Source organism: Accipiter gentilis, chromosome 2 (genome assembly GCF_929443795.1).
Source record: "Accipiter gentilis chromosome 2, bAccGen1.1, whole genome shotgun sequence".
NCBI lineage: Eukaryota > Metazoa > Chordata > Aves > Accipitriformes > Accipitridae > Astur > Astur gentilis.
Window position 1 is genome coordinate 44429789 of NC_064881.1, and position 16108 is coordinate 44445896.

The window sequence follows — 16108 nt, forward strand, 5'->3', positions numbered from 1 at the left end:
GTGATCCTTGTCTGGACTCTCCAACAGGTCCTGTCCTTCTTATGTTGAGTGCCCCAGAATTGAACGCTGTACTCCAGGTGGGGTCTCATGAGAGCAGAGTGGAGGGGACAATCACCTCCCTCCACCTGCTGGCCACCCTTCTTTTGATGCAGCCCAGGATACAGTTGGCTTTCTGGGCTGCAAGTGCACATTGTCAGGTCATGTTGAGATTCTTGTCAACCAACACCCCCAAGTCTTTCTACTCAGGGCTGCTCTCAGTCCACTCATTGTCCAGCCTGTATTTGTTCTTGCGATGGCCCTGACCCATGTGCAGGACCTTGCACTTGGCCTGGTTGAACTTAATGAGTTTCGCATGACTATTTTTTATGCTTAGAAAGACAGCAATATCTTTATCTTTAAGCAATAAAACAGATCTTTAGCTACTGATACATTTTAAACCAAAAGTAACTTATATCTGTTTATTGACTGAAATGGTTTTGAGCCAAACTCTGCATTTCTTCTGTCTTCATTCATTGTTTTTTTTTCCAGGAAGACTTTTTGCTGACTGGGTGACTGACTGATCGGTAAGAATGAATGCAAAATGCATGTAATGACAAGCGAATTTCAGTAAGGTCAATATACTTAGGAGAGCTAGGTTCTCTTCCTAGTTTTAATCTGAGAGGCTATGTGATATACGACAACTCAGTGCAGCTTCCAGTGCTTTGTTTCCCCTGAAGATGAAATTCCAGACATTTTTCTTGAAATATTTCCAGACATACAACAGCTGGCAATACTGGACTTCCAAGCAGAATCAACTTTGTTATTCAGTTTTAGGCAAAACTCCAGAGAAAGCCAAAATCAACCCTCAGCCCAGTCCATACCCTAAAACTAGAAAACACTTTGATTCCACTTTATTTCTTAATATGAAATAAATAATCATTCATAGAATTGTTGTCCTCAACTGCATTTAGAAATATGGTTAAATAAAGAACCCAATTCAGACATGAAGACTGAAAGATGATCTGAGAATATTTAAATACAACATCACATTTCAATGTTGAAAAGTTTCTGTCCAGGCCTAAAAAATGGCTGCTAAAATTATTCTGTTTTTCCAAAAGTTCTAACACTTTGTCACACTTCATGGAATCTTTTCTGCTCTTGAAATCATTTACTGTTGATGATTATTTTTATTATTTAATGTTGAAAGGCCTCAAGAAAGGCTTCATGTCAGCCGCAGGAGACTGGATGTAAACATACAGAAGGGAAGGTTTTCCTTTTTATGGTATATATTTTTAATATCTTCCTACCTCTCAGGTCCTGTTTATGGCCTACTTGAATCTTTTCTCTTCTTCCTTCAGCGGAGATGGTGTCCTGCATCTTACCACCCTACTCATCCTTGTCATACAATCACCTGTGTAGTCAAAGACGGTCTGCTCTGTTTGCAACACTCAAACATCAGACCTTCATACATCTGCTTTTGAAAACTCAGATCTACCAAATTGGATGCAAGAAATCAATCAATCCAAACATGGTGTTATGCTTGTTTTCTTCAGCTGGGTTCAAATTGTATGTTGCTTCTTACTCTTGTCCCTGCTCTTTGCAGGGGGGGTGGACTAGATAACCTTTAAAGGTCTCTTCCAACCCAAATTATTCCGTCATTCTATGATTCTATAACTTGCAGAGCGTTAAAAATGATATGGTATTTTTCTAGCCATGATACCTGTGGTTTGTAGGCAAACCTCCAGTAAACCAGCCTGACTCACCCTGAGCAAGTGAAACAAGGTGTCATACACCACAGTTGAGGCAGATGCTCAATGTATGATGAAATAGTTCCTTCTGGATCCTTCCAGGGTGGTCCTCCTGTGTCAGCTCAGGAAAGCCCCGTTGTTTCACTGAATGGCCTCAGATGCCCAATTGGGCTTGCTTCCTCCTCAGTAGACCACAGTCACCAGTCTCAGCAAATAGTGCTAAGCATCTTTTTCTTTACACCTTACCCTGGTCATAAGTGAAATAGTTATCCATGTTGCTACTTGCACTGAGATCACCAGACTTCACTGTTAAAGTTCGCTGAAAAACAGGGAGATGGTTCCTGTTTATAACATTCTCTGAATACTCAGGCAGACATTCATGCCAATTTTAATCTCTTCAGATACAGATTTACTCTCAAAGACTCTGTGAGAGCACAGTACTGCTGTACTAGCAAACCTAAATAATTACAGCAAGTCTAGTCATAGGCAAGAAAGCTATGATTTTTTTTTTTTTTTTAACCAAACCTTTTAAATGCACCAAGATATTAAAATAAGAGTTAGGGAAAGAAAGGATATCTAAGAATCCTAAAATGAGACCAGGAAGTTTTAAGGTTGTTTTTGCTCTTTTTTCCAATTATAGATCCAAAACACACGGTTTGAGTTACTTTTCCACTAGAAGGTAACAAACAGACCCACTTATACGCTCACTTTGCTTGTTTTCTTCTTGTTTCTTATTTTCTTCAGTGCAAACCCTTCCCCTGAATGGCTCCCACAGTTTGAACTACTTATCTACAGGTGTTAAAATATTTGGTGCTTTAAGATAGAGTGATATTGCCCACTCTCTCCACCCACATGTCTGTGAGTTCTGAAAAACAGTTGGACAACAAGACAGGTTTGTTTGTATGTATGTCTTCAATCTCCTCACCCCCACAGCTTTCTATAAAAAAAAAAAAAAAAAAAAAAAAAAAAAAAAAAAAAGAACTGTCCTTCTTTAAGTGAGCAGTGATGTAATGGTGCTTGTTAATAAAGTCTCAGTGGTATTGTGATTGCAGGACTTTCCATTAAAGTGCCTTTGCTGGGTCTTCTCCAAGAAACAAATTCAAATGTAATCACCTCATGTGTTGCAATGGAACCAGCCCCAGAGTACCACTCCGGTGTTTCAAATCAGGCAAGCCTAGAAAATGAGGAAAATTATTCTCTGTGTTTTAATAGTGATTTTCTGCAGTCCTTTTCTACATCTTTCACTGTCTTGTAAGAGTTCCTCATGTTTTTGAAAAAGTACTGAGTAGTTGGAGAGGACAAGGTAAAAATGTACATAAAATTTTGCAAAACAAAAGGAGAAATAAGCTAGAAATAACAGACTTTTTGAGGTTCTAAAACACTATTCCAGTCTCCTGTTACTGCAGGCAATAAGAACCCGTATAAGCCCCTTCATAAATTGAACAAAATCCATCCTCAATCTGCTTCCATTACTTCGTACTTATTTTGGAAAACTGTTCAGGAACCTCACTGCTGTGAATAGTAAACCTTATTGTTACTAACCTGCAACTGTTCAAGGCCAGATTAGTTTTTGCCTCTGTCACTTCCAACTGATTTTCCATGTTGTACTAACACAGTCCATTGTGTTTCTTATAGTCTCCCTGTTTTTTTTTTCTTCCACCCCTGAAATGTTCCCATTCTCCTCTGTGTTAATGAAGTTTCCTGACTTTGTGTCATCAGCAAATTTTATTAGTCTCTTATTATTATATTTTTGCCATTATTTCTAATAAAAAATACTAACTAAGATGCATTTTAAAACTATTTCTAGAGGAGCTCCCTTCCTGTTTAGCACAATACATGGGTTTATCCTCTTTAACTAGCTCCTTACTGGATTTATGATTCATTTATTAATTTACATCTTTTCCAGTTTAATCTATGGATTTCCATGTGACAACATATAATGTTGAAAGCCAAAGAGATTTAATCTACCAAAGTTTCTTCATCCAAAATTCATTTATCATTAAAACATATGGAGTGATTCTGGCTCACTCTGTCTTTGGTAAGTTCATGTGACATCTCTTGCGTGGCTTTAAATATTTATTCAACAGCACCGCACATAGTTAAGATCAGACTAGCTTTAAAATTATCCTCTTACACATTTGATATTTTCTCACAAAATTGCTCTCGGGAGGAGAACTTTAAAAGAGAAAAGTGGTGTTTGTTAGTGATGTCTACAGCTGGTAATAGAAAGGATAAAGGGCCTCATGCACAGTATGTGTAAGTCAGCTGGAATCCTTCCACTGACTTAGAGATCTGAAGATCAGTCTAACAGTAGTCTAGAAAATCAATGCTTCTTTTTAAATTTTTTTATCAGCAAAAACTTTTGTAGCCCAGCTACTGAGACAAACAAGGAATACATATGGCATTATAAGACAGAATAGTATTTGTTTCACTGGCTATTTAGTAACTAATTTGCCCATCATTAGTTCTAGCTAAAATTTTCCATATTAATAATGAATACTTTACAGTTGTATGTTGATGAACTATCTAGTCTGAAAAACTCTCCATCTCTAACTTTTGGAGAGTGTAAGACCAGAAAATATTGCTTCTGGATCTCACGTATAAATCAAGAACAAAACAGGTACTATGGAATTATGATCAAGTCATTATGGAGCAATCCTAGCAACATCAACACTTGTTAACTGAAAATATTTATTTCTTATCATAGAAACATTCAATAGCTAATGCAATTATTCTCGGCTCAGAAATTAAGTGCGTTATGGCTCTGATTCATAAAAACGCTGTCATGTGCTCATATTTAGGGTGTTTAAGTGTGTGCATAGGTAGTGTTTAGAACAGGCATGTTACCTTTGAAGTTCAAGTTAGGAGTTCTGTGCTGCTCTGTTAAGTACTTAACCCATGGTGTTAAAATAGTACATAGTCAGGAGTGCCTTGAATCCTCAGCACTAGTGGATGAGTGTACGTCTGAAATCATGTCAAGTTCACCACATCAGTCTAGTTATAGAATGAAACTCTAATATAAATCTTAGACTTCCAGGCTGAGGGGAGGTGAATGGGAATCTGGCGCCAGTTCTTCAGAGAAATCACAAGCTCCTACTTCATGGTGTGCTCATTACTTCTGTGTTCATTTCATTAGGGATAAAGCTTTCGTTATTCCAAATCCTCAGATCCATAAAACAGCAATCCAGGGCCTCTTTCCCAGCTCCCAGAAAGCTTCCATGCTTGGAGAGGTACCCTGACATTTGCAAAATAGGTGAGACACATCTGAGCTTTGACAGCAACAAAAACCAGGAGGGCAGCGCAATCCCTCTGTATTATAAATCGGCAAGTGGGGGTGCCACTTGTTTTAACCCTTGCGTCTCTCTTTTTTTTTTATACCTTGGCATGATTTCCAGCAGGCTTGCTGCTGGTCCATCTGCTAAACCCCACACTTCAAGGGGGGTGGAGGTGTTTAGGTGCTCCTCTTCCACAGCCTGCCAAGACCGCAGTTTGTAAGTTTATTTGGGATAAACTTTACCTTCAGGCTATACACATTCTATTTCTTTTTAGAGGTTTAAATATTTCAGTGACCACTTCTAAGGAGTGCTGAAGAGATCAAGGAGGATTTTTGCGGAATGAAGTGGCAAATGAAATGCAGATCATAGTTCTGAAGTCCTAGACATTTTCACCTGTTCTCAGATCTAGCTATGAAGCAAGCTTGCCTGTTACTTTTCATGACACTCACCCCATTTTCTTCTTCTTAGCATGTGGACAAAGGGTCAAAAAAAGCATTAAAGAGCAGAGTCCTCCATCAGAGGATGATATAATCATGGGTTGTAATGTTATTGATGGGAATTTCAGTAATTGTTTATCAATGGGGATTTGCACTCTGTATGTTGTAAAACTAGGGACAGAGGTAAATCCAAAGTAACAGGAGATGGTGTTGTCATGATTAAGCTAGGGGAAATATTCTGGTTTGGACTGAACATTCAATAGAAAAATATATTTTTCTGTTGCATTGTCAACACCCTCTAAAATCCATTTTCTGTGTAACTGCATGTTCCCATACCGATGTATACATGGCTAGGTCATTTTTTCTAAAAAATGGGAAAAAATCCTCCAGAAAAAATCAGCAGAGGAGTGATGGAGGAGAGTTTTTGCCTTTGTACTTTGAGACAAAGTATTTCTAGACTGCACAGCTCCTGAGCTTGCTTAAAGAAATACAGCTCTCAGTGAAATAAAAAAACCATACTGTGGATAGGAAAAAAGTTTAGGAAAAGTTTAATGGATAGATCACATGTCTGAAATGACATTTTACATTTCTTTGCAGCAGGGACAATATCATGAATGTTTGGGTTTTTCTGTTTGATCTGTGTTAGCTCTGCCGCCTTTTTTTTTTTTTTTTTTTTTGCTAAAATGGTGTATCCACCAGACTCCTAGATAAAAAGGTAGAAATCATAAACTCCTGGTTTTTAATTTCTTTGCCTGTAAGGCTGCTTAAAAAGTATTAAAAAAAAAAAAAAAAAAAAAGTGAACTGGTATCGTGCTTTCTGATTCTTAATGCAAATCAGTCAAACATCTACAGACTGACCACTTGAGCTCAGCTTTAAGAAACAGCCTGTTGCTGATTGGAGTTGACATGTCTCTTTGAGTGATTGACTTCACAAGCTTGAAAAGCTGTATTGAAGTGATGCTGTGGTTCTGAGTAAAAGAAGAAAAGAATTCCACTGTGGAAGTGGCCAAAACCCTTGAAGCTGTGTCTAAACTGATGCGTGTGATACTACTTCTTTGTGGTCTGGATGTAAGCCCTGCCGCACACAAATCCCTGCTTACCTTCCAGTCTATGTGACTTCAGGATCTTGATTGTATTGATCTGGCTGTCACAGACATCCTTTGGCATGCAGTCTTGCTCCCAAATAGATTGAGTGCCACTGTGATAACAATAAGGTGGTTTTTTTTCAGTCCTCCTATTCCCATTGTTCCAGGAAATTCCCTCCTCTGGCAATTGCTCCAAACTTGCAAACAGTTTCCAAGCTTGAGTCATGCATGGTCAGTTTTTACTCTTTCTGTCTTGTACTGATATGTTTCTATAGCTTTAATAATCAATTCTCTCCATAAAATGCACCCTGATGCATTAAGAGGCATCTATGACATCCCTTCTTAGCATTAATTTTGACATACTAAACAAGCCAACACATCCAGGCTCCTCTTACAAGTGAAACTCTCTCTTCCCCTCATTATTGGTTTCCATGAACATATCCTATATTTCTGTAAAAAAAATGTGTGGATTTATACGAGTATTCAGGATTTCTGTCTCACTTAAGCTTATTGTGTATTAACTCTAATCAGGCTGGGTCCAAAAATCTGAAGTCTTTCTGCAGGACATGCAGAGTTCAACAGCATATCTATTTGGTCCAGCACTTCCCAAAACTGTTACCTCTGGACATTTTATCCCTGGAGGTGTCAGACTTACTGCTCAGGTATTAAACATATGCTGTGCATATGTGCAGCAAGTCTGAAGAGCTGCAAAATGTTAAAATCAGTGCATACATATCTTTTCACTGCATGTTGGTCTGTCTGGGAAATTCGGGAAGGAATAGGGCAGTTCTCCCTGTCTCAATAGCATCCTTTACCTGTTTCCAACTTGAATGAGCAGAGGTGATGGTGACTGAACACATTAACTATATGCACTATACTTGCAGCATCTCACTTAATACAGTTTTGGTTTACCTTTTACTTGCCCAAATCCCAGTGTTGTCTGAGAGTCCTCTGAAACTGATTGATGTACTTAGATCCCTCTTTCTGAATCATATTCAGCTGAAGGGCACACAGTTCATTGCAATAATTACTGTTATTAATATCTGGTGTCCAAATGAACTTCTGATATTCTTATCTTTCACTACATGGTTGATGCAATTCCAGATTTGTGCCACTAGAAAATTTCATTAATAGAGTCCAAATTTTTGCAACAAGGTCACTAACTGAGTATATTAAATTAACTACTAGTTACTTTCTTCTTAGCTAGTCCCTTACAGTTTTGTATTAGCTCTCCAATCTAACTGAGGAATCCAGCCACATGCATCTAATTCACTGCAAAACAATTTCTAAATAAAACCCTAGTTTGGTCCTTCTGAGTGTCTGGTATCATTTGGTCTTGTCAATAGAGATAAATACGCTACCTGAACTACTTTTGAGTTTATTTTTTAAATTGCCACTTTGTTCCAATGAGACAAAATTCTCAGAAGATGAAAATTCAAGCTAATGTCACGGTATATTAATAAAGAATATGGCCTGTATTTTTCATGGTATGGATGAAGATGAAGTAAGTGACAATAGTTTTTAAAAAATTTTGTTCATAACATCCCTGTATTTGTTGGCTGAATGTTTTTATGGAAGGAAACTGTTCCAGATCAAATATAAGGATTTTTTTTTTTTTTTCTTACAGACACAGTGACTGCTTTGACTTTTAAAAGCACTCTGCATTGATCAATTCATCTTCCTCTGGAAATATTGCAAACAAATTGAAGTGAGAAAAAACACTTTTGAAGTGTTGAATTTGAGACTCGGTACATGAGAAAACAGGGTAGAGAGGTGCCTCACAGAGGGCAAGACTCACACCCAGAAGCTGTTGTTCGAATGTGCATACCTTCTGGTGAGTGAATTACAAAAGTTTTGGTTTTAAAGGTTAGTGTTACTATGATTTGGTGCAAAAGAACACAATTAGTAGTAGGCAGAGAACACTAATTTAGTAACGTCTCACTCCATCCAGCTAAACTGTGCGTAAATGACTGTAGCCTTAAGCACTCTTGAACGAGTTCAGTAAACATGGTTTTAATATAAGCAAGGATTGGACGACAGCAAATCAGTGCCAGAGCTTGGAAAATGACCCAGGACTACTGGCCCCCAAGTCTATGAGCTAATTAATGCAAACATTTCCTCTCTCATCTAGCAAGTTAGGACTGCAACGGATACAAAGTGAAAGAGGAGGGTTTGTATGTGCTGTTTTACTAACCTGCACCTTGTAAACATTAGTTACAATTGGACTTTTAGTATAAATTCCAGATTGCAGAGATCACTGTTCTCAGTCAGATACTTTTCTGATTCATTGATGTGTTTTGTGTTTCCTGGCTTTGTATTAAGAGAATTATGCCCCACTGAGTTGTGTAACAAGGATTGGGAGCTGCTCCTTGGCTCAAGCAATGCTCACGCAAAGAAAGATACTCAGCCCTGCTTTAAGTCTGCCAACTAACTAACAGCACTTTTCTTCTGCCTTTTTTTTTTTTCTTTTTCTTTTTTTTTCCATTGGCTGTGAATGGTCATTTATTGGCTCCAGTTCAGTCCTCCTGACAGGAAGGGTTTTCTTGAGGATAATAGAACATAGCCGGGGTGTCTGAGCCTCTGTTGGGCTTTTTCATAACAGTCTAAATCAGTGCTTTTCAAACTGTTTTCATTTTGTAACTCCATGAATATCTTCAAGGAGACATGCAAGCCTCTGTGTAATAAATGTAAGCCTCCCGAGAAGATGTCTACCACAGTCTAGTTGACAAACTCTTCAGGTGACCTCTGGGGTTGCAGGCTGAGAATGGCTGGCCAGACCCAAACAAAGTCTTATGTGTGAACTGACATCAGTCTGGAGCATTTTCAATCCAAAGTTTGAGATGAGAGAAATATTTCCAGCAATAACTTTGCATTTTTGTTTAAAAGCCTGTCCTCCATTAATGGTATTTCTGCCACATTAAACCTTTTGATTTGTCAACTCATTTACTACCATAGTGGTGAGTTCAGAAATTTCCAGTGAGATCAAGCCTTTCATTTCTAAATACACTCATCACTTTCTGAGCTTTTGAATTTGTGGAAGAGTGGAAAGAATGAGGTACAATCCAAATTATGGTGGAGGTGGAAGAGCCTTTCCTTTCTTAGGTGATGCACCTGCGTAATAAAAATTAAAGGAATTTTCCTGTTTTCTGAGTATGATCAGCTGTCACACAAACAAGGCAGCCTACAGCATCAGTTGCTCACCACAAACAAATCTTTTGTTTCCGCACTCAGGTAGGAGTGTGCAATGGTATTTCACCGTACACATGCACACACAATTCTGCTTTTTGTGGGTGAGTCAAAAGCCCTGTGTGTTTTTCTAACCTTTTCTCCCACCCAAAGAGCAGATGAGTAACGTCCCTTCTCTGTCATGGGGAAATGGTGTGGTGAGGACAACTCTGTCTCAGACAAGTCACAGGCTGGGAAAGGAGAGGACTTTGTAGCCAGGGGTGAAGGGGGAAGAGTTGTTTCCTTTGCAGGCTGAAGATTTTCTCGTTCCTCAGTCACATGTTCGAAGGTGATAAGATAATTCAGAAAAGTTTCAGGTATTCCTGAAAACTAGAGAAAAGCCCTACAAAACAGGACTCTAAAGGTGGATTGTTGTACAGACTGAGTTATTTTCAAAAGATCACCAATTATTTCCATTCTTATGTGTACAGATCTAGAGATCTGATTTAAGTCACTGGTTTTTGAATATGGTGACCTGGAAGATTAATAACTGTCCTTTTGAAAAGTAGCTGTCAGTTCAGTGCCAGGTAAGAATACTGGTACAAAATTCATTATGTTTTCAGGAGTTAAGAAAGTAAAATTTGTCTCAGTTGATACTGTTTTTCCTTCCTTTTCTCATGAAATCAGAGGTTTGGTTTCCTTTCTGTAGAAAGTGACCTGAAAAGAAGTGGAAACTTGTTTTCTGCTTTAAACACGTGACTTCACAAACAAGGGAATCCATCAACACTGCATGAAATTTATACATTGTAGACCGAGCTTATGCAGAGATGTTGGGGATGTATTGCTCTGAAATCACTTATTAACTAATTAGAAATATCTAAATGTCAATATTTCCAACAAGAGACATACACCAAAACTCTTATGTAGTCCCCAATAGCCTGTCAAGGACATTGTTTAAGTTTTTCTAACTCAACAAGGTTTGCAGTCTAATGAGTTTTTGAGATACCTGGCTATTAAATGAGTGGTGAAAGTTCCTGAACATGTCCGGGTGAGGTTTATGTGGTTCTGGACCTGTTAGAGCAAGAATCTGCTTTGTCTCTGATACACATACAATCCTCTACTGGCTTCTAGTCAGCTTTCATCCACATGGTCATCCAAATCTCATAAGATATATATTGATTTTAGGGAGCTTGAAATCATTTTTGTTTCAACAGCCTCACCCTGCCTCCTTTGTTCATTGCACACAACTTGCCCACACCAGGATCAGCGTACGCAGTTCCTACAGTGCCACATTTGCAATGCAAATCATCTCCACAGTGCACTCTTACAGACCCTAACATACTCAGCCACAAACTCTGGAAGATCCCTTAAGAACAACGAGGGTACAAATGTCCAAGGATCCACCTCTGTGGGGAAATCCTAAAGAAAACAGGTATTTCTTGAAAAAAAGAAACATCCTACATGACCTCTTATGATGATTTTGAGGATGCTCACCAGCATAGTGGGTGTGATATAAAATCCCGAGTAAGAAAGATCTGCAGAGGTGTAGGCTGTGGATGCACCAAGTGGACACATCCTCCTTCTAGTTCTATGCACATTTATGCTTTTCACATTTTCAGTGCCATTCACCTAATCAATTTGACTGACCAAAGAGTGAAATTACTGCCATGTGCAGTGCTGATATGATCCTCAGTTCTGCACGTGTAACATAGCAAAAAGTCCAAGGAATTCTACAGTGTGAAAACAAAGTTGTAGGAATCAACCAAATCTTGCTTAATTGCTGGCAGCTGAGGGCAGAATTAGATTATATCAGGAAGTCTTTATGCTGTACACCCATATTTTTCTAGTTGAATACTGCCTACACAGCAATCAGAACCTTCTGGAATTGCTCCCAAAGTGATAAGGAATGATGAAGAGAAAACCTATTTAGTGATAGGTCCTTCTGGTGTGGAAGAAGGCATAAAAGGACTGGGGAATACTGTGATGGTCGGCAGAGAAAGTGAAGCACAGGGTACGCTGTACCTTCTCTGAGGGTAATTGTAAGTCTTATGACTGGGATAGGAGTGCAGGGAATGAAGAGAGAATGAAGAGGTAATGAACGAGATCGTGTACAAAATGACCATCCTCTCTGAAACCAAGTCTGAAAAGCCTGATAACCAAAGAGTAGAAACTCCTTTTTTTTCTCTGCTCTGTGAGAAACCTATGAGGCAGGGATTTTTGTTAATTATTTTTGAGGGAGGGAGCAGAAAGGAAATTGAGGGATTTATGTCTAGTCCTTTGTTTCTTTCAGAAGCAGCATGACGTTTTGTTCATCTAAGTGCTGATGGCTGGAAAGAGAAACTGAAGCCCTAATCTCAGGAGAAGATAAACCTTTACCTATTTCAATGCCACTGCTTTTTTAAAAAATTTCCTTGATTACAGCTATTTTTTGATTTCATGGAGAGGGTTTACTGACTAACCCAGTCTCACAGAAAATTGATTTTTCATCTCCCAGAGTTAAAATAAGCAAAGATCACACCCTGGTAGAATGGCAGGTCTGTGCTAAGGCTGCTTGTCTCCAGAAGACTATCTCGCTTTAAGCAGTGGGTATGTTCTTTGCTATTGACTGGAGAGTGAAAGTGAAATATAAGTACTATAAATGACCCGAGCTGATGAAGTATTAGAATTACTCATTCAGCCAACCAAACCTGTGCTTCTCCTCCACCCTAAAGTCCAAATAAGGACTCCATTGTAAAAACATTCTAAAGTCTTTTTATCAATAATGCCTCACAAAAATAGACTCATATATGGTCCTTGCTGGGTGCTTTTAGACCCCCAACAGATGGATGTCAGTGGCTGTGGTAAAAAGTGCTCTTCCAGACCATGTAGATTGTTATTGCAAATAAAACCAGATTCTTGTAAGCTCTTCTCAGCCTGGACTTATTTATAACCTCACAAAAACAGCTTATCCTCACAACATGTCATGTAGTAGTATATTTGGTTAAGCTTTGGTCAGTTACGTACTGAAGTAGAACAGTATTATGCCATCTGATGATGGTAAAATTTCATGTGTGTTTTCCTGTTGAAGACTTACAGGAAATTACCGGCAACTTTGGAACATCTATTTTCCTTCTCTTGCCCTTTTTCAAAAGTTATATTTTTCCTCGAAAGATACTTTTTTTCCACAGTGAGTCCTAGAAGCTTGTCCTTTCATCATCCAAAAAATTGTTTCTCACACAAGCCATTTTCTTTATTCTAAAACTAAAGAGGCTTGTGAGGGGCAGGAAGGGAATTTTTATTTGAAGGAAATAATTTTTTTGAGTTTTCTTCTATGGGTGACAGTGAAGTGTTGACATTTGTGACGGGAATTAAGGAGCCATTTCTTCCCATCACCAGTTCCATTGTCAGCATCACCCAGCACTGAAGATGATCATAGAAGGGGATGGAATTTATGACACATTTTCAGCTTACTCCATAAACAAAATTTCAGCCAATTCTTCCCCCTAACTTTCCAGCCACCTATAACAGCCTCTAGCAGGGGTATTTTGTTTTGATTTTTCACTGATCTATGTCACAGAGTCTAAATATGTAGATGAATTAGATAATCCTGAGCATGTATTCTGGTCCATTGAGTTACTCTTTACACTGTACTATGAGATTATTTTTTTCTCATTCCCTGTATTGCAGCTAGCAAAAAATGTTAAGCATTGATAAATGTTAAATGGCTTTTTATGTTAATCACTCAGCTTTTTTTCAGCCCTGCAGTTTCTGTAAATTTGTGTTTTAACCATACTGAGTGGAGGAAACAGATAACCCCTGAGTGTGTTAGGTTTTCCTGTTCTAAGCAGGTTTAAACCAATTGGTTTGTAAAGCAATGAAACCACAATAGTAAAAGCAAAAAACATGTTCAATTGGAGAACAAGCACTACTTATTACGGATCAGTTCCAAGAATGTTCTTACTTTGTGTTACCTGACTGTTGTACAAAATCAGGTTGGTTATACTTAGGTTTCCAGAGAATAACAACTTTCTGCTTTCATTTATAGCCAATATTAAATTTCAAAATAAAGAAAAAAAGAGATAGTAGCTAAAAAATGAAACACAAGGTGTGAAATATTATCTAAGTATTTGTTGATCAAATGTAGTGGCTATCAGAACCCCTTTTTTTGTTCAGTGTTATCTATTCTACTTACTTTGCTTGATTAAAATTATGTTTACAAAAATGTCCACTTTAAAGGAACTTCTATAAATGGTTCCTTTCTGTAATAATAAGTTTTAACACAACTCTGAAGCTTAGACTCATTCACAATGTTGATACTGGAGGTCAAAACCAAGAAATGCTCCTCTGATTTCTGTATTATGACCAACATATCTGATTCAGAGCAAAACTGATTAATGATTTGTCATCACAACAGTTTTCAGTGGAATCTCCTGTGTTCAATTACATGTCAAAGGGCTCATGTTCAGATCTGAAATCCAAGAAAATGTTATTATAGACAGCTGCTCTTTAGAACATTCCTCTGTCATTAACTTCTGATTCTTATTTTTCATCAGCAACAGTTTTTTACCCACTCCAGTTCTACTGATACACATTGAGAGCCAAATACAGAACAGAGCTATTGAGATACTGAGCAATCTCATCAGTGATATCCACCACTGAAAGTAAAAGGGTTTTAAGAAAAAAAAAAAAAAAAAAAAAAAAAGGACTTTTTATCTTCTTTGATTTCTTAAAATTAATATTAATTTCCAGGAAAATGAAGAAAGTTACAGTATTATGTCTATGACAAGATTTTTGCATTTCTGGTAATGTGGTTTATCTGCTTTTAGTTTTGCACATACACAAAGTGTTATATGGACCAGAGATAGCAGACTCACTTAACAAGACCTTGTTTTGCATGAATAAAATATATGCTGTGATTCAGGCTTGGAGGGATAAGAGGTTTGAAAACTTTCAGTAAAAGACTGAAAGGAAAAGTGAAGACACTGTGATAAGATCTATATACATGAAGCCATTGCTGCTAACAGAGTAACACTTCCCTTCCTGCAGATATCACACTCACACTCACACAGAGAGGGAAGTGCTAATGTGTCTAAATACATGATTCTAATTAACTGCTCACAAACACTGCACAGGCCTCTGACAGGCTCCTTGTATCTGCAACACATGCATGACCTTCTTAGCAACAGTGAGTGCATCTGGGGGCCAAATTCTGGTGAGCATAGGTTATGTGTGCTTTACAACCCTTGCGAGCACAGGATGCTTTCCACGTGCAAATATGCTGGTGGGAAAAGGGAGCTCTTGTGAGATGCTACAAGCAAGAACGTGCAAGACACGCGTGAAGCCTTTAATTTGGTTTCTAATCATTATATGACCAGAGGCACTGATCCAAGAACTGAGCAACTGCAGAGCTATTATTCTATTTTAGGGCATGCAACACAACAGACAGAGGTAGTGAGAGTCCTCATCTACTTCTGGATTTTTGGTGCTCACAAGCCCATAGCGAGTCGATGCCCTTAAGTGCCATATCTAAAGTATGAATTGTTCCTTTGCTATCACAGTTCCAAAGGAGCTGGAAATGACTTAATCATTCCTTTATCACCCACGTGAGCAATGACAACAAAGACCATGAGTTACCTTAACATGACAGCACACATTGACTTCTGTGTATCCTGTAGCTCTCTGGTAAATGAAACTTTTTTTCTAGCACAAGAACCCTGGCTCTTACATTTACTCTTGATATAAGGTAACTGCGCTTGATAGGGCAGCACCATCCACCCTGTGGTTTGTAGTCAAAATACGTCATGATTGTTCCCCATGTTGTGATTTTTTGTGTGTGCTTTGTATTCTTTCAAGTACTCATAATGTTTTGGGGGACTGTGGTTTTTTTCACTTTTTGCTTCCAGTGATTGATCCCAAGGTAGCCAGAAGGTTTAAGGACCTCAACCTATTTTAGCAAAGAGAAGAAATGGGGAATGGGGACTTAATCAGCGCACTAGGGGAAGATGATTATTCTAACATCACAATGGTAATGGAAACTCTTTGAAATCTCATATTTCTATTGCTATGGCATAAAACTGGAAAAAAAGTTTTGCTCACGCACAAAGCTGGTAAAAAAATGCATATTTCTGAGTCTTATTATAACATGTCAAAAACTTAAATAGGCACAATAAACTTTAGTACTTTCTCCGAAGGTATTTATTGTCAGTGGGCTCTTGGTGTCACTCAAAACCAGTAAGTACAGGTACGGAAAATGTGTGGGAAAAACACACACCAAGGCATGTGTCTGGCATGTTTCAGGTCAGCTGGAGGAGATGCCATATACAAGGCTCCACCACTGACTAGGAGGCTTTTGAAAATGGGGTACCATAATACGACATACTTCCCAACCTCAGTTCAGTCCTGGACCTATTTCTTTTCCCATTATACCTCCGACTGTCTAA